At 39.2% G+C, this 26,012-nt stretch overlaps 1 protein-coding gene and 1 long non-coding RNA gene across 34 annotated transcripts in view; both read right to left on the bottom strand.

Moving 5' to 3' along the window:
• LOC127527385 (uncharacterized) overlaps positions 1–24,692 on the bottom strand; it is a 33,412-nt gene extending 8,720 nt beyond the window's left edge. The window contains exons 1-2 of the long non-coding RNA XR_007934687.1: positions 24,304–24,692; positions 22,859–23,066 (exon numbers count right to left, since the gene is read on the bottom strand). This is a non-coding gene — a long non-coding RNA (uncharacterized LOC127527385). The remainder of the gene's footprint in view (positions 1–22,858; positions 23,067–24,303) is intronic.
• Positions 1–26,012, bottom strand: part of LOC114641392 (C-type lectin domain family 5 member A-like) — a 1,576,682-nt gene that overhangs the window by 599,042 nt on the left and 951,628 nt on the right. The gene's annotated exons all lie outside the window — the stretch shown is intronic.

The following is a 26,012-nucleotide window of genomic DNA, read 5'->3' as shown; positions in this document are numbered from 1 at the left end:
TTTAAACCTTTTAAGTTCGTATGCATAGCCCCATTTGGCTGTTTAATTTTTTTTTTTTCTTTCTTCAGTAATATTTAATCTCCTTAAAGAAAAAGAACATATCCATTTTACTTTTTTTCTATCTCTGTAGTAATATTTTAGTGTAAAAGAATAACCAGTATTTCAACTTTTTATGTTACTTTATACATTTATTTTACACGATGTTGAAAAATTAATAAAAAAGCTACATATTTTGGCAGCTGCTGCTTTCATTTTCAATAAAATGAAAAAAGCTCTCCAAGAGAAAACATCAATAAAGAAGAAACAGTTTGCACTATCTAAAAATCAGAAACCATCATTTATAAAAGTTTGCTGCAGATGACTTAACTGAAAATAAATGAATAGTTCCTATGTGTATAATACATATTTATCTATTTTACTTATGCCTTTATTCCACCAACTTACAACATCTGAGGTACAATTTGTTACATTACTTTTGTTTTTTGCAGCACAGGCAGGTGAAGTGACTTCCTCAGGGTCACACAGTGGTGTCAGTACCAGGATTTGAACTGACAAGCTCCGGGTTTGCTGAAATATTACTGAAGAAAGAAAAAAAACGAAAACGGGCAAATGGGGCTATGCATACAAATGTCCATTCGTCCATTATCCAACTTGCTATATCCTAAATACAGGAGCCACTAAGTAGATATGTATATATACAGTATATATATATATATATATATATATATATATATATATATATATATATATGTGAATGTATGTATGTATATATATATATATATGTATATATATATATATATATATATGTGAATGTATGTATGTGTATATGTATGTCTATATATATATATATATATATGTATATGTAGATATGTAAATTTGTATATGTATATATATATGTTTATGTGGATGTGTATATATGTATATACGTATGTATATGTAGATATGTGTATATGTAGATATGTATATATATATCTATATGTATATATATGTTTATGTGTGTGTGTGTGTGTGTATTATATATATATAAAAGACAGCAACACTCATAACAATGACAACACAATTACATTGACAATCATGTTACGTTATTTTTAAAATGTTTCCTTTTTTTTTTTCATAACCTCTTTAACACACTACTTCTCCGCTGCAAACCGTGGGTATTTTGCTATATATATATATATATATATATATATATATATATATATATGTGTCTGTATGTGTATATACAGTATATATATTTATATATATATATATATATATATATATATATATATGTGTGTATGTATGTATGTGTGTATATGTATGTGTATATATATGTTGATATATCTATATATATGTGGATGTCTATATGTATATATATATATATATGTATATATGTAGATATGTGTATATGTAGATATGTATATAAGTATATATGTTTATGTATATATATGTTTACATAACCTCTTTAACACACTACTTCTCCGCTGTGAAGCGCGGGTATTTTGCTAGTGTGTTAATATGTATGCTTACACAGTATTAAAAGACAGTCAAAAATTAACGTCATTTACCTTCGTTCCCGCGTGTGACTCGTGCTGTAAATCTCTTCCTTGTTTTTAGTTCACGTGATTACGTAGGAGGCGTGATGACGCGATACGTGACTCCGCCTCCTCCATTACAGTGTATGGACAAAAAATATGTTCCAGTTATGACCATTACGCTTTGAATTTCGAAATGAAACCTGCCTAACTTTTGTAAGTAAGCTGTAAGGAATGAGCCTGCCAAATTTCAGCCTTCCACCTACACGGGAAGTTGGAGAATTAGTGATGAGTGAGTCAGTGAGTGAGTGAGTGAGTGAGTGAGTGAGTCAGTCAGTGAGGGCTTTGCCTTTTATTATTATAGATTACCTTGCAGTCCCTCCCTTTTAAAGATCCAAGAGGACAATGGGAAAAAGATCTCTGTTTTTTTTTTTTTTTTAATATTTTTATTTTATTAATTTTCATTGTAATCATTCCATACAAACAGATCAATTTATAACCCAACAAATTTGAAAACAAATCAAACCCCACCCCTGAGAAGGAGAGCTTAGCTAAAGGAAAATTTCTTTAAGCTTTTTAATAAGGCAACATTAGACAAAAGAAGGGGAGAAGTAAATATCTATATAAATAAGAGATGGAGAAGGGAGTTAAATGCAATAATAGTTATTTCTCTTATTCTAAAATAATATTGATTAAATCCTGCCATGTTTTGAAAAAATTTTGTACAGATCCTCTAACTGAAAATTAGATTTTTTCCAATTTCAAATAATATAAAACATCGGTTTCCCACTGACTTATAAGAGGAGAATTAGGATTCTTCCAATTTAACAAAATAAGTCTGCGTGCCAAGAGTGTAGTGAATGCAATCACCGTTTGCTTGTCCTTCTCCAATTCCAGTCCATCTGGAAGGACACCAAACACAGCTGTTAGTGGGTTAGGAGGGATTGTGATACTAAAGCTGTCTGAGAGGCACTTAAAAATTTTTGTCCAAAATGATGTTAGCTTGGTGCAGGCCCAGAACATGTGACCCAGTGAGGCAGGAGCTTGGTTGCAGCGCTCGCAGGTTGGATCCTGGCCTGGAAACATTTTGGACAGTTTTAAGCGAGACAGATGAGCTCGATATATAATTTTTAGTTGAATAATTCTATGCTTTGCGCATATAGAACTCGAGTGAATTCTCTGCTTTGCTACCTTCCACTCCTTTTCTGATATATTGATTAAGAGATCTTCTTCCCAATGTCCTCTTGGATCTTTGAAAGGTAGGGACTCTAATAAGATTTTATATATTGCGGAAATAGTGTTTGTTTCCTCGGAATTGAGCAGTATTTTTTCCAGCATTGTGGAGGGTGCAAGGTGGGGGAAATCGGGCAATTTCTGTTTAACAAAATTTCTAATTTGAAGATAGTAAAAGAAATGTGTAGCTGGGAGGTTAAATTTTGAACGTAATTGTTCAAAAGATGTAAATATGTTGTCTATATAAAGATCTCTGAGCATTTTAATCCCAAAACTTTTCCAGGTATTAAAAACTGGATATACTTGCGAAGGTTGAAAGAGGTGGTTCCCTTGCAGAGGTGCCACTGATAAAAGATTTTCCATCTTAAAATGCTTTCTAATTTGGTTCCATATTCTGAGTGAGTAAAGCACAATTGGGTTATTAGTAAATTTGCGATAACTTTCATTTATTGGAGAGCAGAGCAGGGAATATAAAGAAGTACTACAGGATTTTACTTCTATTGCAGACCAAGCCTGTGTATGTGCATTTATTTGTGTCCAGGTTTTTATGGCTTGTATGTTTGCTGCCCAGTAATAAAACTGAAAATTAGGTAAAGCCATGCCACCTTCTGCCTGAGGTCTTTGTAGGGTCGCTCTTCAGATACGTGGGTGTTTTGAGTTCCAAATGAATGAGGTTATTATTGAATCTAACTGTTTAAAAAACGATTTATTGATATATATTGAAATGTTTTGAAATAAAAAGAGAAGTTTAGGAAGGATATTCATCTTAACAATGTGAATTCTCCCGGCTAGAGTGAGATGAAGGGTTGACCATCTATGCAAGTCTTGCTTAATTTTTTCCATACAGACACCAAAATTTTGTTGATAAAGAGCTTTATGTTTACTTGTGATATTTACCCCTAGGTATTTAAACTGATCTGCTATGGTAAAAGGTAGGGTGTCTAATTTAATATTATATGCTTGTGAGTTCACTGGAAAGAGTATACTTTTATTCAGATTAATTCTAAGACCAGATATCTTTTGAAATTCTGTTAGTGCTGTTAAAACAGCAGGGACAGTGTTTTCTGGGTCCGATATATATAAGACCATATCATCTGCATATAGAGAAATTTTCTGTTGCAGTCCTTCTCTGACAATCCCCTTTATCTGATAAGAATTTCGGCAGTGAACCGCCAGTGGTTCAATAGCGATTGCAAACAACAGTGGCGACAAGGGACATCCTTGTCTGGTACCACGTTCTAGTTTAAAGTAGTCTGAGCAAATTTTATTAATACAAACTGAAGCTTCTGGACTGGTATACAGTAGTTTGATCCAAGCACAAATATTCGGGCCAAACCCAAATTTCTCCAATGCAGTGAAAAGGTAATCCCATTCAATCATGTCAAATGCCTTTTCTGCGTCTAATGATAGTAATATCTCTGGGGTGTTTGGTTTTTCTGGTGAATATATAACATTAAACAAGCGTCGGAGATTTGAAGATAGATGTCGGCCTTTAATAAATCCAGTTTGATATTGTGATATTACAGAGGGCAGCACTTTCTCCATCCTTCTAGCTAGGATTTTTGAGAGTATCTTAACATCATTATTCAGGAGTGAAATTGGTCTATATGATGCACATTGTAACAAGTCCTTATTTTGTTTAGGAAAGACGGTGATTAATGCTTGTCGAAATGTTTGAGGTAGTATTTGGTGGTCTTTAGCTTCTGTAAATGTTACCAATTAAGAGTGGAGCTAGCTGAGTGGAGAATTTCTTATAAAACTCTACGGGTAACCATCAGGGCCTGATGATTTCCCGCTTTGTAGTGACTTTATAGCGTCTAGTAATTCTGTTAGCGTTAGAGGTTTATCCAGTTCCTCAGCACTTAAAGCATCTATTTGTGGTATTTGTGAATTATCCAGAAATGCATTAGATTGCGTGTTGTCTTCTTTGGGCTCAGTGGAATATAAAGACTTATAGTAATCTCTAAATGTGTGCATTATTTTATTATGGTCGATGATTTCTTCTCCATTCTTGTTGGTGATTACTGGTATTGCATTGTGAACTTCTTGTTTATGAATTTGTTGAGCTAAAAGCTTATTAGCTTTTTCTCCGTGTTCATAGTAATGCTGTTTAGACTTATAAATAAGTTGTTCAGTTTCTTTAGTTGTTAAGATGTTAAGTTCTGTATGCAGGGCCTGCCTTTTCCTGTGAAGAGCTTCACTTGGACGCCTGGCTTGTTCTTCATCTATTCTAGTAATTTCATTTCTTAGCTCTGACACTTTCTTGGTTTCTAATTTATTTCTATGGGAAAGATATGAAATAATCTGGCCTCTTAAGAAGGCCTTTAGAGTTTCCCAGAGTGTTCCTGCAGAAACCTCTGTGGACATGTTTGTCTCTAGGAAGAAGCTGATTTGTTTGGATATAAATTCTGTGCAGTTCTCGTCTGCCAATAAAAGAGGGTTAAGACGCCATCTGCGAGGTGAGTATGAGGGGCTTATTGATTTTAGCTCCAAGACTAGAGGGGCATGGTCAGAGATAACAATTGTGTCATATTTGCATGATTTAATTGTAGGCAGGAAATTATTATCTATAAAAAAATAATCAATTCTTGAGTAGCTATAATGCACTGGTGAGTAGAACGAATATGTTCTTGAGTTTGGGTTAAGAAACCTCCAGGGGTCTGATAAGTTGTGATCATTTAAAAACTGTGTAATTATCTTTGCAGTATTAGATGTCGTCCCCCCTGTCACAGGAGTCCTATCTAAGAGTGGATTTAAAACACAATTAAAGTCCCCAGCCATTATAATTTTATGAGTGTTCACATTGGGAATGGATGCAAATAGATTTTGCATGAATTCCTTATCATCAACATTGGGTGCATAAACATTTATCAAAATCATTTTACTGTTATATAAGTTGCCCATGACCATCACATATCTCCCTTCAGGGTCCGACACTACCTCTGATGCTACAAATGGAACTGTTCTATGTATGAGAATTCCCACCCCTCTAGTTTTCTTTATAAAGCTAGAATGGAACATTTGGCCAGTCCAGCCTTTTTGTAATCTGAACTGATCCTTGGTTAGTAAGTGGGTCTCCTGTAGAAATACTATTTTAGCGTTTAAGCCTGTTAGGTGAGAGCATACTTTCTTTCTCTTTAATTCGTGATTCAGGCCTTTAACATTCCAGCTCACAAAGTTAACTGTCCCATCATGGAGACATTGATTCTGAGTTTTTAATGTCATTTATAGTTTTAATTGGTAATATGGCAGTTTTAATCTTAGTTTCAAGATTCCCCATGAGTTGTTGCATTTTAGCCTGTTGTTGCATTGATATTTATAATTATAAGGATTACAAGAATAGATTAGATATAACCTGCTCTCCTTCTCTCCCCCCTTTATCCCCCCACCCCCCCATTTTGCCTCCCCACATGAGGCTAGATCCCACTTCACGATGTTCCAGTCCTCTGACATACGAAGAGACAGAGCACGTCCAAAACAAAACAAACCCCACCCTGCAGCGGCGTTACAGAATTAAAACAGAGATATCTTTTACAGTTAAATCCTTAATACTATCTGCCGAAAATGTTCTCATTAACAATATTTAAGCTTGAAATAATCTTCAGCGCTTTTAAGTTAAGATATTAAGATTTAAAAAAAAAAAAAAAAAAAATCAACCCTGGGAATGATTTTAAAAACTAGTCTAGGATAAACCTGGTAATTCCTACTGTAATAGTATAATGGTAATTATATAAATAGTAGAACAAGCAATAAACCAAGGGTATGAAGTTAAACAGTCTACTTTAAGGTATAGTAAAATAAAAAAAAATAAATAAATAAAAATAAATAAATAAATAAATAAATAAAACGAATCCTACTTTAATCACTTCCACATTTTCACACTCACGTCTATAACTCTATAACTCTGATTAAAACATAAACATATAACATATAAAGTCCAGATAAAAAAAAAAAAAAAAAAAAAAGAAAATAAGGGATGTATAATTATAATACCAGTCTCTTTAAACATGGATCCAGCGATCAGATCATAGGTCCTTCCCGTGCCTTGATAGAATACGGCTCTTTAATTTTAATTAACTTTCAAAAAAGTGTCGGAAACAGCTTCTTTAATTCTTTTTCAGCTTCTTCTTTGCTGAAGAAAATATAATGTCGATCTTGAACTTCCACTTTCAGTTTGGCAGGATACAAGAGGCTGTATTTGATATCCGCTTCCCGTAGCATCCTTTTAATGTCGATGTAGGATCTGCGTTTTGCAGCTGTTGATGGTGAGAAGTCGGGAAAAATACGAATAAGATTATTTTCGAATATAATCTCTTGCTTGTGTCTGAGAAGTGCCATCACATCAAGCTTACATCTTAGTTGCTCGAAGCGGACAATAAAAGACCTAGGTTTAAAGGCGCTTGGTATCTTTGTGCGATAAGCCGTGGCTATCTCATTGTCGAGTTTAAAGTCATTTCCAATTATTTTAGACAGTAATTCTACTGCAAATTTCACTGGGCTTGAGCTTTCTCGTTTCTCAGGTATACCCTCAATTCTTATATTATTTCTTCTGCACCCATCCTCCAGGGCTGCAAGTCTGTCTCCAAGTTTTTTGCATTCCGAGTTCGCAGCTGTGGCTTTTTCATCGGCGTTAGATGCCAGTTGTTCCGCTGTTTCCACTCGAGCCGTGAGTCCCTGCTTAACGTCTTCCAGCTGATCTGAAACGTCATTAATATGATCATCAAGCCTTTTCAGTTTGGAATTAGTTTCTTCAATGTGTTCCACTAATTTCTCCAACATGCCTTTAAAGTTCACGTCGAAACGTTTAAATAGACGCGTTTCCTTATCTTTGTTATCCTTCTTGAGCTCAAAAAAAGATCTCTTAATCAATATATCAGAAAAGGAGTGGAAAATAGCAGTGCAGAGACTTCACTCGAGCTCCATATGCGCAAAGCATACAATTATTCAACTCAAAGTTACATAATCGAGCACATCTGTCTCGCCTAAAACTGTCCAAAATGTTTCCAGGGCAAGATCCAACCTGCAAATGCTGCAATTAAGTCCCAGCCTCACTGGGTCACATGTTATGGGCCTGCACCAAATTAACATCATTTTGGACCAAAACTTTTAAGTGCCTTTCTGACAGCCTTGGGGTCACAATCCCTCCTAACCCATTAACAGCTGTGTTTGGTGTTCTTCCAGATGGGTTTAAAGTGGAGAAGGACAAACAAACTGTCATTGCTTTTACTACACTACTGGCACGCAGACTTATTTTGCTCAACTGGAAGAATCCTAACTCTCCTCTTTTAAGTCAGTGGGAAACCGATATTTTATACTATTTGAAATTAGAAAAAATCAAATATTCAGTTAGTGGATCTGTACAGAATTTTTTCAAAACCTAGCAGGATCTAATCAATAATAATTTAGAATAAGCTCTTAAAGCATGAGAAAGTAATTCTCTCCGCATTTCTTTTTCTTCTCCATTCACCTCTATTGTCCTATTAAACTCATCAATTTAGGTATGTCTACAAGCCTTAAGTTTTATTCTGCTGCCCATGCTCACTTTCTCAGGGATGGGGGTCGACTTGTTTTCAATCCTATCTTTTGTAAAAACTGATCTATTTGTATGGAATGATTACAATAAAATTAATTAAAAAAAAAACAATCCTACATGTCTGATGTGCAGTTGACATGTTAATAATATGTACGTGTGATAATTCATCGCCGCACGTTCACCTCCACCAAGCAGCTGATTGGCCAGGTCTCCTGTCAGCTGGACTCTTCCCAAAGCTCATTGCTCAGTTTGGCTCAGACGCTCTAAGGAAATACTCGCTCAACGTCCTCGGAGCGCACAACCAGCTGTGACTTCTATTGTATAGCCCATTTAGGCGAGTTCTTAAGGTCCCAAGCGCTACTCTCATGTTGTGGCAGTGCAGTGACAAGAATACCTAACTTCAAAGGGCTGCTTTTTCAACCCCTAAAATTTAACAGCAAAGGGCCTAAATATATCATACAACACAACTTTATTTTTTGTATAGCGCCTGTTCTTCACTGAGTGCTGGCGCAGAGCAGAGTGAGCAATTCTCACTTAAAATTCAAGTATGGATGATACTAAATAACAGAAATGGAACAAATATAAATGCAGATTTGTTAAAACACACAAAGAACAAGGCGGAAGCTGATTAAACGCAAGAGCAAACCACAAATATCTGTGCATTAATTAAATTGATCAACTTTGGCCAGTTGACAATAGTGGAGATTCAAATATGTCAAAGAGAAAGTTAAAGTCACCGTCTTGAAGGCCTCGGCCATACTGGCCGCCTACACACCGCTGGGTCCTCTATAGTGGAGTCTGAGCTGGCCGTCCATCTGATGACAGAATCTTTCCATCTGACGATTCTTTTTTTTTTTTTTTTTTTAATATTTTTATTTTATTAATTTTCATTGTAATCATTCCAAACAAACAGATCAATTTATAACCCAGCAAATTTGAAGACAAATCAAACCCCACCCCTGAGAAGGAGAGCTTAGCTAAAGGAAAATTGCTTTAAGCTTTTTAATAAGGCAACATTAGACAAAAGAAGGGGAGAAGTAAATATCTATATTAAAATAATATTGATTAAATCCTGCCAAGTTTTGAAAAAATTTTGTACAGATCCTCTAACTGAAAATTTGATTTTTTCCAATTTCAAATAATATAAAACATCAGTTTCCCACTGACTTATAAGAGGAGAATTAGGATTCTTCCAATTTAACAAAATAAGTCTGCGTGCCAAGAGTGTAGTGAATGCAATCACCGTTTGTTTGTCCTTCTCCAATTCAAGTCCATCTGGAAGGACACCAAACACAGCTGTTAGTGGGTTAGGAGGGATTGTGATACTAAGGCTGTCTGAGAGGCACTTAAAAATTTTGGTCCAACATGATGTTAGTTTGGTGCAGGCCCAAAGCATGTGACCCAGTGAGGCAGGAGCTTGGTTGCGGTGTTCGCAGGTTGGATCTTGAATCTGACGATTCTAAGGCTCCCTTAAATATCGGCTGCACACTTCAGCTCTTATCGTCTGTGCAGCGTGGAGTTATCCGTCTCTCGTTTCCATGCACAGAGGGAGCGATTTGGAGGCCATGGTGACCGAATGGCTGTTAAGCTTCACTCTACAGCAGACGACCACTGGGGTTTGGTGAACTGTTGTGGGCCTGATGCCCTTCTTGAAACAAAGGGGGACTGTACTTGTACGAGGAGTTCAGGACACGTAGTTATCCATCTCTCGTTTCCATGCACAGAGGGAGCGATTTGGAGGCCACGGTGACCGGTAGCTCAGAAAGAAATTATTGTTGATTTATTTGATTATATAAGCAGCATACATGTGTTTGAAAAGGGTTGTGAGTATGTGAGTGTGTGTGAGTGTGTGTGTGTGTGTGTATATGTGTTCTACAGTAAAGAAAGAGTGCAGAAAAAGATTCTCAGTAAATTACACAAAGTCCACTAGATGTTAGTATTATTTGAAAATTAGTCTATTTACTAAATTTTCAGCAATATCAAATTAAAAGCAATAAAGGTTATCATTAAACAGTAACAAAAACTTAAAGTATTATATTAATGTAGTAAAATGAAATTCTTATTGAAATAAATAGTGTTGTATGGAAATATCACAGAGGTAAACATTCTTAATATGTCAACGCTGAACAGTACACTTTATACAACGTTACATCTCAACTGTAACAAACAGGTAATGCAAGTCAAATACAATGAACTTCCTTCAGGACATTAAACGCACACTTTCTTATTGGTTCAGGATAATACAGACACTTATCTATAACAGATTACTATTGCTGTATGTGGAAATAATTAGTACACGTGCATCTCTTTCTCTCCGTGAACATCCTATAATACTGCGTGCTCTCGTGCATGCTGGGATGTGCACCCTGATCGGCGCTGTCTCTCCAACACTTGGCGTGCTGTAGTTATCATCCCTAACCCTGATTTATCACAAGGTTGACAACTGCACTGCCCTTAACCTCTGAGCTAGAAAGATGGCTGGGCAAATTTACTTTTAAACAGGTTTTACTTTTTAATTTACACACAAAGGAAGAAGATGAAATTAACTTAAAAATGCATTCCTATCTAATATGTAGCCTCTATAATGCATTTAAAATGCTTTTAGCCTATCAAGTCTAGTAACAAATATGAGCCGCACCCCAAACTCAAGTAGCAGACTTTCGGCCTGCACAGACCCAACAAAGTAAAGGGATGATGGCTTCCATAACCAGAGAGGAACCAAAAAACCTGTTTTTATTTCTGCTTACGTTTATGTTTCCTCGAGCTGACTTGAATGTATAAAGACAATCTATACCTGTGTTTTTTATTGTTCCAGTAAATCATTTGTTTTGAGCCTTTATGTTGAATTTCATCATTTTTCCCCATTTATTTCCACAACATTTTGCTTTTCCTCCAGGCACCACTATGTTAAGGTTTCCGTGTCACCCATTGTAATGGTAATCTTTCCCACGATGCACTGGGTATGTGAGATGGTGACACAATCGACATGGCTGCATAATGTAACTTTGTGTAGCCTCACATTGTTTGTGAACTACGTTATTTGGACATTTTTTAGGATTCAATTCAAGTTATTGTTGTTTAGCTCAGGCACAAGAGTGCTGTGACAAGTTCTCAGGTACAATGCAGGTAACAAATTACAAAATTCAGCATTAGTACACATAAAGACTAAGATTGGTTTAAATACGTAAGAAAGCAAAAAGGAAACTGACGAAGATCAATGGAAACCAACAATATCTGTCTATTAATGAATTGTTGTTCTATCGTCAGCTGACAACACTCTTTCGCTCTAAGCTTAATGTCAGGTCACATGTGCCGACGTTTCCAGTGATTTTCAATCATAGCCTTCCTTTGCATAATCTTATCGAGTCAGAGGACATCAGCGGTGGGCTCACGTGACTCCAGTTGCCTAGCATGACATACTGAGTGACTCACTCTGACTCAAACATCAAACAGGTTTGATCTCGACTTTCATCGTAGCGGTGGACTCTGCGTAACGATCAATGAGCGCTCATCCACAGATCCAATGCATAGAATGTAGTGATAAGGAACACGGTGTTTTGGACCTCGCAAACAGAAGAGAAGCTTGTCTGTACCTTTCATAACAAAACTGAAAAAAAGAAATAAAAGGCCAAGGTGGGAGCTGAACTTGTCACAGCGGTCAACCCTTTGAACAGCACTGGCTCTGTCAGGCAACACAGAATGGAACCTCAATGTGTGGTCTTCGCCCAGCAAAGAGGATCGTCCAGCCCTGGAACGCTGAGTGAGGGAGAATTGTGGATATTTGGGAAAGGAGACTATCCTTTTGGGACATCGGTACTTGTGTTGGGTGGAATGCAAGCACAGTGATGAGAGTATAGTGTCAATGGGTTGAGGAAGGTCGGACCCACCAAAGTGAAGGGTCTGGAGTACCCTGTCACACAAATTAATGGGAAGAGAGACGTGTGTGCACATTGGAGACCCTAGCCCGACAACTGGGGTCTGTCACACACCAATAGATGTCCACATGCACTGTTCAGTACTGTTTGGAGCAATGGGGCCTGTTGCTTCAGAAACTCTGACACGTGACTGTAGGTGTCTGCAACGGTGCCATGAATGCCACCAACGGCAAGAATTACTGGTGTCGCATCTTGTTTTGATACGAGTTCTGGTTCAACTTACTGTACCATGATGTACAAATTCCCCTATGGAAGCACTGTGGAGGCTGGCTCCAAGAAGCATGCATTTTGCAGAGCTACATGTGCTCAACCACATGTGTTACAGTATAGTTTACCATTGTGCATGGCCAGAACATTGACCAGCCGCTGCTACATCACAGAGATGCTGGGAGGCTGAGGAGGTACTCTGTCTGGACAGTATGACCACATGTGGCAAGAAATAAACTTCAGGGGTCTCATGCATAATGCCGTGTGCAAAATTCACACTAAAATGTGACATACGGACAAAAGTGGAAACGTGTGTACGCACAAAAAAATTCAGATACATAAAACCATGTGTAAGCCAACTTCCTTGCACTTCCGCTACATAAATCTGGGTCAGCGTGAAATGGAACGCTCATGCAAGCGCCTGCCGCCACTCCCCAACTCCTCCCAGAATTACAATCCTTTGAATATGTAAATCAATATAACTAGTCCCTTAAGTTCACCATTCTGTAAAAAGGCAATGGTAAAAGCACGGGGAAGAAAAGAAGAATTTCAGCGAATGCCAAGTGGAGGCAAGGAAAAACGTACCATTTGTTGGCTTAAGCAAAAGGAAGTTGATCGAAAGTTCAAGTTCAGAAACTCGCACAGTGCCCAAAATATAAAAAGAAGCGGTCAGATATCAGAGTTGCCGTGAATAGGCGAATCATCGCCCACCGTCTGAGTGTCATACAGAAGCGTATAAGGTACGGAGAAAAGAAAAAAATAGGGACACAGTGAAGAAAACAAAGGTCAAAATGTTTAATTTAATCACCAAATTTCCACTTTAATCTTGTACTTTATTTTGTCATTAAAGTAGAAGGTCTTAAATTTTATCTTAAAATCATTTAATTTGCTATTTTCTCAAATCCCATCGTAACTGCAGTAATGTAGCACATTAAGTGCTTCATTTTCTTTCTGCTTTTCTATGAGCCTTATATGTGTGAATCACTACAGGCTTTATAAACGGGCTTTCTCTTACACCGACAGGACACAGAATACATTACATTCATAATATTACAGCTCTCTGAACAATTTAAATACTAAGATTTATATTTGATATCATTTTCATGATGAAATGAATTAAAACATGTATTAAGCATGGGGGCAAAGTGGAGCAGTGGTAGCAATGAGCTGGCGCCCCATAGAAAAATTGTTCCTGCCTCCCGTAAGATGCTTGCTATGCTGTGTGCGACCCTCGATGAAATAATTTAATGCAGCAGTACTGTCTTTTTCAAATGTACTAACCCCCAATTCCTGTCCTTCCGTTTTCCTTCTCCATGTAACCTATCGCCACACAAGCTCTGTAATAAATGTCAAGCCATCTGTAAGCTTAGAACAACGATTCTTCAAAAGTGTAAAGAACACTGAAATATCTTCGTAGTACATGTTTAATTAATCCATCCATCTATCATGCCAGTCCCGGCAAGTATACAGCGCGAGGCAGGAATAATCATCGCTCATCTCTACCGCTGCGCCACACATTAAGTTAAAATATATCTGTATAATGTAATATACATACTTTACTGCATTTCATTTTTAATATGATATCAAGAGCTCCAAGAAGATAGTGCTTGGGAATCTATATCGACATAGAGGCGAGTCATCATCATCTGTAAATAAGTGCTTTCTTCTACTGAATTGAAATTAATTCCTTTATTGTTACTGTATGGTAAATGAGACTCAATATGCAAATCCTCCATAAACTTATTTTCCTATAAAATGATAAACTAATAATAATAATGATGATGATAAAAAACAATGAAAATAATACAATATGAAAGAATAAGTACAATATACTGTACATGTACATATACTGTAGTGCAGATAGTGAAATGGTTCCTAAAGTGGCTCAAGCTGTGCAATATTACAATTGTAGTGCAAGTTTACAGTGAGGCGATAGTAATTAAAAGTACAAACTGTTCTACTAGGAGCACTTGATGGACTGATTGAGTGCGTTTAAAACTCTTGGGATGAAACTGTTTCTGAACCACCAGGCCCCTACAGGAAAGGCTCAGAATCGTTTGCCAAATGGGAGACGTTCAAATAGACTGTGCGCATGGCAGAGGCAGCATGTGTTTGATGCGGTATCCTGATAATCCTCTTTCCGATTAGTTGCAGTAGAGCTGATTCCACACTCAGATACAGTGAGTTAAAATACTAATTGATGCACTGAGAGCAACAACGCTAAAGCAGCTAGTATTTGGGATAGACTGGCCATTCTGTGCACCATTATATGGTTACAGGTTTATTACTATCGAATGCCTTAAACTAATAGATGATATGCAGTTAATTTCAATGCATTTGATAAAGCAGTGTCAGGGATGTGAATCTAAAAAATAAAGGGAAACCACACAGGAACAGTAGCACTGCTTTGACGCTGGGTACTGCGGTTTGCAAAACCGAGACGAAAACTTGCATACGGCAGGGATCGAGCTGGCGTGAAAATGTGCGTGGCTTTACACCAAGTTTAGTTTTTACACATCACAATGTGTATGCACTGTTTATACACGAGGCCCCGATCCTTGAAAACCACAACATGCCACTTCTTCCCTAGCCCACAAATTCACTGGATTTGTCACCCATTGAACATGGTCAGACAATGACTGGGGTGCCAGTAACCTCCAGCAGTTACCATGGATGAACTTTGAGCCTGTATAGAGGCTGCATGGCATGCATTCCACAAACACACATCTAACGTCTCTTGCTATCTATAACTGACCATGTAGAAGTGGTAATTTCTACCTTTGGTAAATACACCAAAAACGGATTATTGTGCAGTCAGCACACAGGACCAAGCTGTATTTGTAATCAAGTATGCCATGTATCATAAATCCAATCCCAGCCAACATAGGACACGAGGCAGGGCAGGGGACGCGAACGCACGCACACACACACACACACACACACACATACACATACACACACACACACACACACACACACACACATCAAGCACACACTAGGGACAATTTACAATTGCCAATGCACCTAACCTGCATGTCTTTGGACTGTGGGAGGAAACCGGAGTACCCTGAGGAAACCCACACAGACACGGGGAGAACATGCTAACTCTGCGCAGGGAGGACCCAGGAAGCGAACCTGGGTCTCCTAACTGTGAGGCAGCAGCGCTACCCACTGCGCCAGTGTGCCTCCACCACAATACCAACATCACCCTAAACATCAATAAAACAAAGGAGGTCATTGAGGACTACAGGAAGCATGGCAGAAATCACAAACCCGTTGTCAATGACAGGTCTCCAGATTTTAGAAAGGCTAATGTGGACAGAGGACAATGAATCCATCATTATGAAAGGCCTTCAGCTTCTTTGCTTTCTGAGACAGCTGTGGAAGTGGGGCATAAGCAAGGTGACACTTACCGCCTTTTACCATAGTAGCACTGGGAGTGTTTTCACCACAGTTTTATATTATGGTCTGAAATGGTAGAGCTACAGCTCAGGTCAAGAGAGCCGTTCACAGGATTGTGAGGTTTGTTCAGAAGATTACAGGGACTGAACTGCCTTCTACTGAAAGCATCATCTATCTCAGTAGCTACTGTGGCAAGGCACACAAATATATTACAGGACACGAAGATCAATGGCCATACGATGTTTTCTCCCCTGGAGTCTGGGAGGAAGGTTTGCCACATTTGAACACTGACAATCAGATTCAGCATATTTGCCTCATAAACAGTTAACTTGGTTTGCCTTTCAGTACCTACACTTATTACCATTAATCTTTAATGCACTGTCGTCTTGTTACACTGATGGTTGCACCATCTTGTTTTGCATTGCTCCTTGCTGCACTCTTCTCTGCTCTTATAGAAAATTACATTCTCAAAATTGATGATTTGCATATATTTAAAGACATATATGAAGATAAACATTGGATCTTAGAGCAAGCCAGTATAGTAAGGGTTAAATTGCAACGAGACTCTGCCTATATATTTTATTATCAAAATCTTGCTGCTAAGTTTAAAACTTCAGTCAAGGACACCGTGTACTTTGAGAGAGCTGAACAAGCCTTTGTTTCAAGAAACGCATTACTGAGTTTACCATGAGAGAAAGCCAAATAGATTATTTTCTTTCACTTTTCGCGGTCAGGCTTCCGACTCCCTTTCTGCCTGCTAGGACACTAACATGAGCTCACGACAAGCCAGGGGAAGAGACTTCTATTAGAAAAAGTGCCATTGTCTTAGCGATGCAGCTGCCTAGACCTATAGCCTTGAGGGATGTTTGTGCAACAACAAATTGTTTATTTCACTTTCTATGTGTCGGCCCGCCTGATTCCGTCTTGCTGGTGGGAACTGATTGATAAGCAGGTCTCAAACACCTGTGCAGGGTGAGGAGTAATGTTGGAAAGTTTGGGTCAGCTGATGGGCATTACGTAATGCTGGCAGGAACTAGGTGGGTTCACCGTGAAGGCCTGCCAAGTGGGCGTGATGAGCACGGCAAAGCAATATTTATATTTTTTATTTCTTACTATATTGAGGAATTGCTCTGTTCTGTGAACTGCATTGTATTGTATTGACCCCCTTCTTTTGACACCCACTGCACGCCCAACCTACCTGGAAAGGGGTCTCTCTTTGAACTGCATTTCCCAAGGTTTCTTCCATTTTTTTCCTACAAGGTTTTTTTTGGGAGTTTTTCCTTGTCTTCATAGAGAGTCAAGGCTGGGGGGCTGTCAAGAGGCAGGGCCTGTTAAAGCCCATTGCGGCACTTCCTGTGTGATTTTGGGCTATACAATAATAAACTGTACTGTATTGTATTGGATCCTGCCCTGGAAACATTTTGGACAGTTTTAAAGGAGGCAGATGTGCTCGATAGATGATTTTAAGTTGAATAATTGTGTTCTTTGCACATATAGAGCTTGAGTGAATTCTGTGTATTGCTGCCTTCCACTCCTCTTCTGAGATGTTGAGTGAGAGATCCTTATCCAACTGTGCTCTGGGCTCTTGGAAAGGAAGGGATTTTAAAATGTTTTTACACACTATAGAAATGCTGTCCAAGTCCTCAAGACTGATCAATATTTTTTCCGGAATAGAAGTAGGTGGGAGGTGAGGAAAATTGGGCAGTTTTTGTTCCAGAAAGTTTCTAATTTGGAGGTAGTGAAAGAAATGTGTTGCTGGAAAGTTACATTTGGACTGTAATTATTTGTAGGATGTGAAGATGTTGTCGATATACAGTGTATCCAGAAAGTATTCACAGCGCATCACTTTTTCCACATTTTGTTATGTTACAGCCTTATTCCAAAATGGATTAAATACATTTTTTTCCTCAGAATTCTACACACAACACGCCATAATAACAACGTGAAAAAAGTTTACTTGAGGTTTTTGCAAATTTATTAAAAAATAAAAAAACTGAGAAATCCCATGTACATTAGTTTTCACAGCCTTTGCTCAATACTTTGTCGATTTACCTTTGGCAGCAATTCCAGCCTCAAGTCTTGTTGAATATGATGCCACAAGCTTGGCACACCTATCCTTGGCCAGTTTGGCCCATTCCTCTTTGCAGCACCTCTCAAGCTCCATCAGGTTGGATGGGAAGCGTCGGTGCACAGCCATTTTAAGATCTCTCCAGAGATGTTCAATCAGATTCAAGTCTGGGCTCTGGCTGGGCCACTCAAGGACATTCACAGAGTTGTCCTGAGGCCACTCCTTTGATATCTTGGCTGTGTGCTTCGGGTCGTTGTCCTGCTGAAAGATGAACTATCGCCCCAGTCTGAGGTCAAGAGCGCTCTGGAGCAGGTTTTCATCCAGGATGTCTCTGTACATTGCTGCAGTCATCTTTCCCTTTATCCTGACTAGTCTCCCAGTTCCTGCCACTGAAAAACATCCCCACAGCATGATGCTGCCACCACCATGCTTCACTGTAGGGATGGTGCCAGGTTTCCTCCAAACGTGATACCGGGCATTCACACCAAAGAGTTCAATCTTTGTCTCATCAGACCAGAGAATTTTCTTTCTCATGGTCTGAGAGTCCTTCAGGTGCCTTTTGGCAAACTCCAGGCGGGCTGCCATGTGCCTTTTACTAAGGAGTGGCTTCCGTCTGGCCACTCTACCATACAGGCCTGATTGGTGGATTGCTGCAGAGATGGTTGTCCTTCTGGAAGGTTTTCCTCTCTCCACAGTGGACCACTGGAGCTCTGACAGAGTGACCATCGGGTTCTTGGTCACCTCCCTGACTAAGGCCCTTCTCCCTCGATCGCTCAGTTTAGATGGCCGGCCAGCTCTAGGAAGACTCCTGGTGGTTTCGAACTTCCCCCACTTACGGATGATGGAGGCCACTGTGCTCATTGGGACCTTCAAAGCAGCAGAAATTTTTCTGTAACCTTCCCCAGATATGTGCCTCGAGACAATCCTGTCTCAGAGGTCTACAGACAATTCCTTTGACTTCATGCTTGGTTTGTGCTCTGACATGAACTGTCAATTGTGGGACCTTCTATAGACAGGTGTGTGCCTTTCCAAATCATGTCCAATCAACTGAATTGACAACAGGTGGACTCCAATGAAGCTGCAGGAACATCTCAAGGATGATCAGGGGAAACAGGATGCACCTGAGCTCAATTTGGAGCTTCATGGCAAAGGCTGTGAATACTTACATGTACATGTGCTTTCTCAATTTTTTTATTTTTAATAAATTTGCAAAAACCTCAAGTAAACTTTTTTCACGTTGTTATTATGGCGTGTTGTGTGTAGAATTCTGAGGAAAAAAATGAATTTAATCCATTTTGGAATAAGGCTGTAACATAACAAAATTTGGAAAAAGTGATGAAGCGCTGTGAATACTTTCCGGATGCACTGTAGGGGTCTCTAAGTGATTTAGTCCCGAACATTATCCAAACATTAAAAACTGTGTACATTTGAGAGGGAGGAAAAAGGTGGTTATCATGCAGAGGTGCCACAGATCACAGCTTCTCTATCTTGAAGTACTTCCTATATTGGTTCCACATTCTGAGTGACTTCAGCTGCAGGTGGAAGCTCCTGTCGCACCCAATGTTACTGTGTTTGATCTTATTCAAGAACAGATCCCAGTCGCCACACAGGAGAAAGACTTTCCGAGACTAAGGTCATAAAACTTATGAAACTGTTTCTGGACAAAGGCAGAACTGTAACAACAGTTGCATGGAGCGACCACCTGCAGTTAAAGTCACTTCAGTACACATGCAGTTTGTCAGCATGTCCGTGTCAGTCAAACACAGGAAGCTTTGCAGTCTATTTGTGACTTTACACTGTAGGAAGATAAGTAAATTAATCAAGGAAAATAACATTCAATCTGGTTTTTATATAAGTAACATATAAAATGTTTTTATATAAAGACCATCACAGAACATAATCAAAAACTGGGCTTTGCACGATACCTTGGCGAGCTCTGTAAGCCGTGCTGTTTCACTGAAGGACATGTGTGGGGCAGACTGACTGGCAGGATGTCGCTGGGCCTCTCACTGCACCCACACGGTGCCATCTTTTGCTTTTACGCCTGGTGCAGCTGTGTTGTTCTTATATGTGAGTGGAAGTTTCTTGCGGGGAGGGCTTCTGTTCTCTTTCTCCGATGTAGAACCCTCATCCTCATCCTCATCTGAGTTCACCTCTGTTATAGCACGTCTTTATTTGAAAACTAGCAGTGTGAAAGTGACTGAGAGAATAAAACTGAATTGAGTAAGAGCAGCTCACTACTCAAAATGTTTATTAGGGGAAGCAGCCAGGATTGAACCTGTGACCTGTTGATTATGAGTCAGCAGCTCTTACTGCTGTACTACCAAAGCAGGAATGGTGAAAGAAAGGCTCTGAGGCTAAGGATCTGCACTGGTATCCCGAAGGTTGCCGGTTCGAATCCCCGTCATTGCCAAAAGAGATCCTACTCTGCTGGGCCCTTGAGCAAGGCCCTTAACCTTTAATTGCTCCAGGGGCGCTGTACAATGGCTGACCCTGCACTCTAACCCCAAGGGGTATGCGAAAACTAACAAATTCCTAATACAAGAAATTGTATAAGGCAAAATAAAGCACAAAGCAGTCGTGTCAAAGAACTACACTAACCTGATTTCTTTATGATTGGTTGTAGTCTTGAATAAAAGCGCACTTGTGTTGTTATTCTTGTACCTTTTGTGAAAGTGCTTATTTAATATTTGGACTTCAGTCTTCACACATTATACACTTCATGTCAAAAGTTTGTCGTTAGTACTAAAACATGAAAAAAGTTTGTCTTTTAGGTATGTGTTCAACATTTCTGTCATGCTACACTTACAGAGATCTTTGTAGACACGGAACAAAAATGAAATGCATGTTTTCCAAATAACTATATATTATTTACCCTCTACAGCTCCCGGAACCTCACACCACGATAAACAAGGCTTGAGCTGGGAGAGCTTTCTGCGATGCTGGGGGGATGGGATAGCAGGATTCTTGCTGTTTGTGCTGATCGACACATTTACAACACAAAACACGCTGATGGAGAGGTGCGAACAGATTTAAGGTGGGCCAGGTTTAGAACTTTTTTCGTAGGCTTCAGGAATTCTAGTGTTAACACACAATTAAAGTCACCAGCCATTATAATTTTATGAGTGTTCACATTGGGAAAGCACTATTCTCATTAGGCTGGGAAATACTGGTGGAACTAATTGGAGGCAAGTCTAAGGCTACAAGATGATTGGGAGTCAGATGAGGATGAGTAATGGCTTCTATGATAAGAACTGTAATAAAAGTACGGTTCGCCCACTAGTGGGTGCTGTACATTAAAGCTTGATTCTGCTGCCTGTCCTGAGACTCCAAATGTCTTCTTTGTGGCTGAGGGTGCCTGTGCGTGCCTGCCTGCTTCAACACACTCTGTTTTGCACATTTGTGAAATGCGTGATGCCAACGTAAGCATTCCAATGCACAAGTTGTATGTTGTCAGCAAAGACTCTTAAAATGATCTGCTATACCTCTGTCAATTCAAAACCATAAACTGTTACTGTACTGACAATTGGTGGTAGCAAATTTTAAGAATAAAATTACCAGGAGAAAACAGAGAAGCATAGTCTTAAATGATCAGAGGTCAAACCCGGGAAATTGATAAGAACCAACAACAAAGCCATTGAATGTCACTAATCACACTGAACATATGTATCGTTATCCTGAAAATTTGACAAAGAGGATAGTGTGATGCCATCTTAAATTGTGACACAACACTAACATAATCCGATGCAACTTAAATTGGAAATAAACAGTTATTATAGCTTATGATTTACATTTTCGCTTAACATATATCACCTTAGTAATTATAAACAGAGAAATGTATGTGTCTGAAAATGATTCAAGTGTTTTCATGTATTTGTTGACCAAGGGAACACTCATTGGGCCATTTCTCTGGGCTGTGGGTGAAAGAAAAGATAATAGTGTCAGTGATATTGTACCCTTGTGTACCTCTCATGAGTCCGGGAGGTGACCCGTGTACATATATGACGATGTGTAATGGTAGTGGCAATTATAAATGACAAAAAATATTTTTATTCTTATCAAAAATGGTCCATTTGTAAAACCTAAACATCTGGGTGGATGAGTGATTCTTTTCTTCCTACCTAGGCTCTACACAAAAGATATATTGACAAATGTGCTTGTGCCGCCTCTTGCTTCAGTAGCCTGCTATAGGAATTCGTTAATGATTTTATTACTTTCCATTCAACTCTGAGGTTTATGGTCAACATTTCCACCACAAATCTACCCTTTTTAGCTATCAGTCTATCAGCTTTCCATGACTTTAAACCTCTGTCTAGGACAAACCAATTGACTCACAAAGTTACCTTCTCTCCAGCTTCTTCTACCCCTGGAACACTAAAAGCTCTTGACATCTTTCACAGGTCCTTAGACTCCACTACCCTGCAGCGATGAGAGTGGCTTCTGTATGGAAGCGTTCAGAATGAGGAGTTTCTCCCTTGATAGAGGATACCCTTCTCAAGCGGTGGACAGGGCAATTTGAGCTACAGCAGGAGCTGCTGTGTCACCAACAATCCCATCGTATCGAAGTCCCTCTGGATTATTAATCAATATTAAACAACGAGCCTCTAGCAAATCCAGCAATCTTAATTACTGCATTTCTCATAGGACGTGTCTAAACAGCTACAAAGGTGACGCAGGGAGAAGGCCAGAAGACCATTTCAGGGAGGAAATTTGAACTATTAAAATTTAAAGACCTCACAAAGTCAATTTTAAAACACTACACAACTCTTGAGCACAGCCACACTCATCTCTTGGTTTGTTTTCTTTCACAAGGCTTCAAAGACACTTTTCAAAGAAAATCAGAAGTCACTTAGCTCATTCTCATCCTGGGATCACAGATTTCTCCAGGTCTTAATGACTGACTGACCGACTTTTCAACCTCTATATACATCCTCTCTAATGGCAGATTTTTCTCACCTACGCTTACCTTTTCTTCTTCTTTTGATTTTCTTTCTTCACACAATAACATGTTGCAGTAGATTAAAACTGGATTTTCAGTTGCACAGGAATGAGTCATTCTGACGTGAAGAGAATTAATCCAAGGTACTGCCGATACCAGGTGATCACACGGACGTCCTGCAGGTCACATTCTATCACGTCTTGGGATCCTGGGGAGGTGAGGCTTGGCTCATCATCTGTAGAATAAGGACAAAATTTAAATTTAAGGGACAAATCCTTTGTGATAAGGCTACAAGTGAAGGTTACGGGGGAAAAAAAGACAGCCACAAATAAATGGCTACAAGTTAAGTTTAGGGCAGATTTCAAAATTCTCTTTTAAACTTATAAAGCCTTAAATGGCCGAGGTCCGGCTTACTTATCTGAACTTATTGTGACATACAAATCAAGAGCGCACATTAAGATTTCAAGATGCTGGTCTGCTTATGATTCAAAGGATTAATAAAATAACAGTAGGAGGTCGAGCTTTTAGTTACAGGACCCCTAAACTGTGGAGTGGTCAGCCTGCTACTATAAGAGGCGACCCTTCAGTCTCAGATTTCAAATCCCAGCTGAAGACTCAGTACTTCAGTTCAGCGCACCCTGACTAGAGCCACTGATTAACTGTACAGACCATCTCTGTTGTTAGTCATCAGCACCTAAAACATAAGTAGTATGACAGTTATAATTTGTTACTAACTCTCACCTATTCTGCTTCTTTTCAGTACTCAAATGTGGAACGTCAGAAAGACAGACAGGCACTTGATTTGACCCCAGGAACAAATTAAAACTTCACAGATTCTGAAAAAATGAAAAAATATTATTAAAAAAAAAACAAAAAAATGAGTAAGCCACTCTGTGCACAAATGCAGCTGTGCATATTCTGTTTGCACCTGCTTCCCTCTAGTGGTGCATTTCAGTACATGCCCAGAGATTAAAGTGCAATAACCATATACTGTATATAACCTTACAACAGAGCAATTAAAAAGCAAATATCATAAAGCAATATGCGCCAGCTCTTTATGCACCAAGCTAAACACAGAGTCTGTCAGCTAGCCCAGTCACACTTTCACATCATCACTCATCCACCCTACTAGATGGATTTTCAGAGACTTTCTCTAGTCATAAGATTCATATTTTAAAATTGTGTCACATCATGTTTCTGGGGATGGCAAGAGCTGACCGAGTCCAGTTCTTCACACACTGAAAAGAACAGCAGGTGATAGACATGGTGCTTCAGTTCTTCAACCTTCAACTTTACTTTTAATGAACTATGCACACACATATATGTACTAGATCATAGTAACTTTTTAAAATCAGGTCTTTCTTCATTCTAAGAACAAGGTTATCAAACACCCTGCAACTCCATGTAAAAGGCACTATATAATAGATAATGTCATGGGCATGCGCATAATATAGAAGGGTTCTAGTGATTACCTGCCAAAACAGGGGTTGGCGCTGTTCTGCAATGCCTTCTCTCATCTTCCCTCTGCAAGATGGAAGACTGACAAGCCTATCATTTCTGACGTCACTTCTTTCATCCCACCCTCCCTCCTGGACCTGCCCCTTCCTGCCTGGGCTGTATAAGGCCTGCTTAAGCACAATTTTGAGCCAGTTAACTTGTTGGGTCCAATCTGAAAAGACATACTTGTGTTTGTTTTTTTTTTAAATGTTGCTTACTTCCAGTTACATGGGGTTCACCACGGTGCCGCAAACCTTTGCCCAACTTCTTTGTCTTTTGTTACGATAGATAGATACACATACACTAGTCTGAACGCACAGCAAAAGAAAGAAAAATAAGAGCCCAGTGAGGTGCTATACATACATATTAGTGCTGGTATAAAGGACCCCAGTCGTGTTTGACACACTTCTGCTGAATAGTTCATTGCCTGTGTGTGTGTGTCACAGAGAGGACGTGCAGCATTGTTCATAATGGCACTCAGGTTTGCTTTCATCCTCTTCTTCACTACAACCTCCATGGGGTCCAGAGTGCATCCTATAACCGAGACTGCCCTTTTAATTAGTCTGTTGATTTGGTGGGCCTCTCTGGAAGTGATGTTACCAGCCCAACAAACCACTCTGGCCATCAAAGACTTGAAGATGGGATGGATGTCACTTTTTATGTTAAATGAACGAAGAATAAAGTGCCTGCTCATTAACACTAGAATTACCAAAGCTTGCGAGAAAACTCGTACATCCGGCCCACCTTAAATCCACTCGCACATCTCCATTCAGCGCCTTTTGTCTTGTAAATGTGTCAATAATCCCAAGCAGCCTGCTATACCACCAACACACACCACAACCCCCCCCCCATCCAAACCCCTACAAACCCCACCGCTGGAGAAACTGCAAATACCTCTCCCAACTGAAGCTTTGTTTATCAGGGAGTCAGGTAGAGCTGTATAGGCTAAAAAATATATCGTTATTTGGAACACATGCATTTCACGTGTGTTCCGTGTTTACAAAGATCTATGTAAGTGTAGGATGACAGAAATGTAGAACACATACCTAAAAGACAAACTTATTCCATGTTTTAGTACTAACGACAAAATGTAGACATGAAGTGTATAATGTGTGCAGACTGAAGTCCAAATATCAAATAAGCACTTTCATAAAAGATACAAGTATAAGTTAAGGCTGGGGGGTTGTCAAAAACAGGGCCCATTCGAGGCCACTGAAGGATTTCTTGTGTGATTTGTGGCTTACAAGAAATAAATTGTTTCTGTTGTTGACTGTCTTAGAAGGTCAGCACTTAGTAAATGTGACATGGGGAGAGATTTTCAGTTCTTTAATGGTCCGACAATGAGACGAGCAAATCTGACATAGCCCCTGACTTGAAGTTGCATAATGTGACTTTGACTTAAGTTTACTTGCCATGTTCCATCCTGAAGAGAGAGACAGAGGGGTTAGGAGGAGACATTGATACAGCGCATTGCAGCGCCCACCGCATGACAAACCAACTCAGGATCCCAGATTAGGACCCGAGTCCAGCCATGCAACGGGTGACACCTCAGCACCACACTAGTTCAGATGGAATGGAACAATGTGAGGTTTTTATGGTGGCTGGAGTGCCAACTCTGCCACCAAATCCTGAAGAGAGCAGACCAGAAAGGTGCCGAGTGTAGCTACGAGTTTATGTCCCATCT

The sequence above is a fragment of the Erpetoichthys calabaricus genome, chromosome 4, assembly GCF_900747795.2.
Source record: "Erpetoichthys calabaricus chromosome 4, fErpCal1.3, whole genome shotgun sequence".
NCBI lineage: Eukaryota > Metazoa > Chordata > Cladistia > Polypteriformes > Polypteridae > Erpetoichthys > Erpetoichthys calabaricus.
This window is presented reverse-complemented; position numbering and strand designations above follow the sequence as displayed.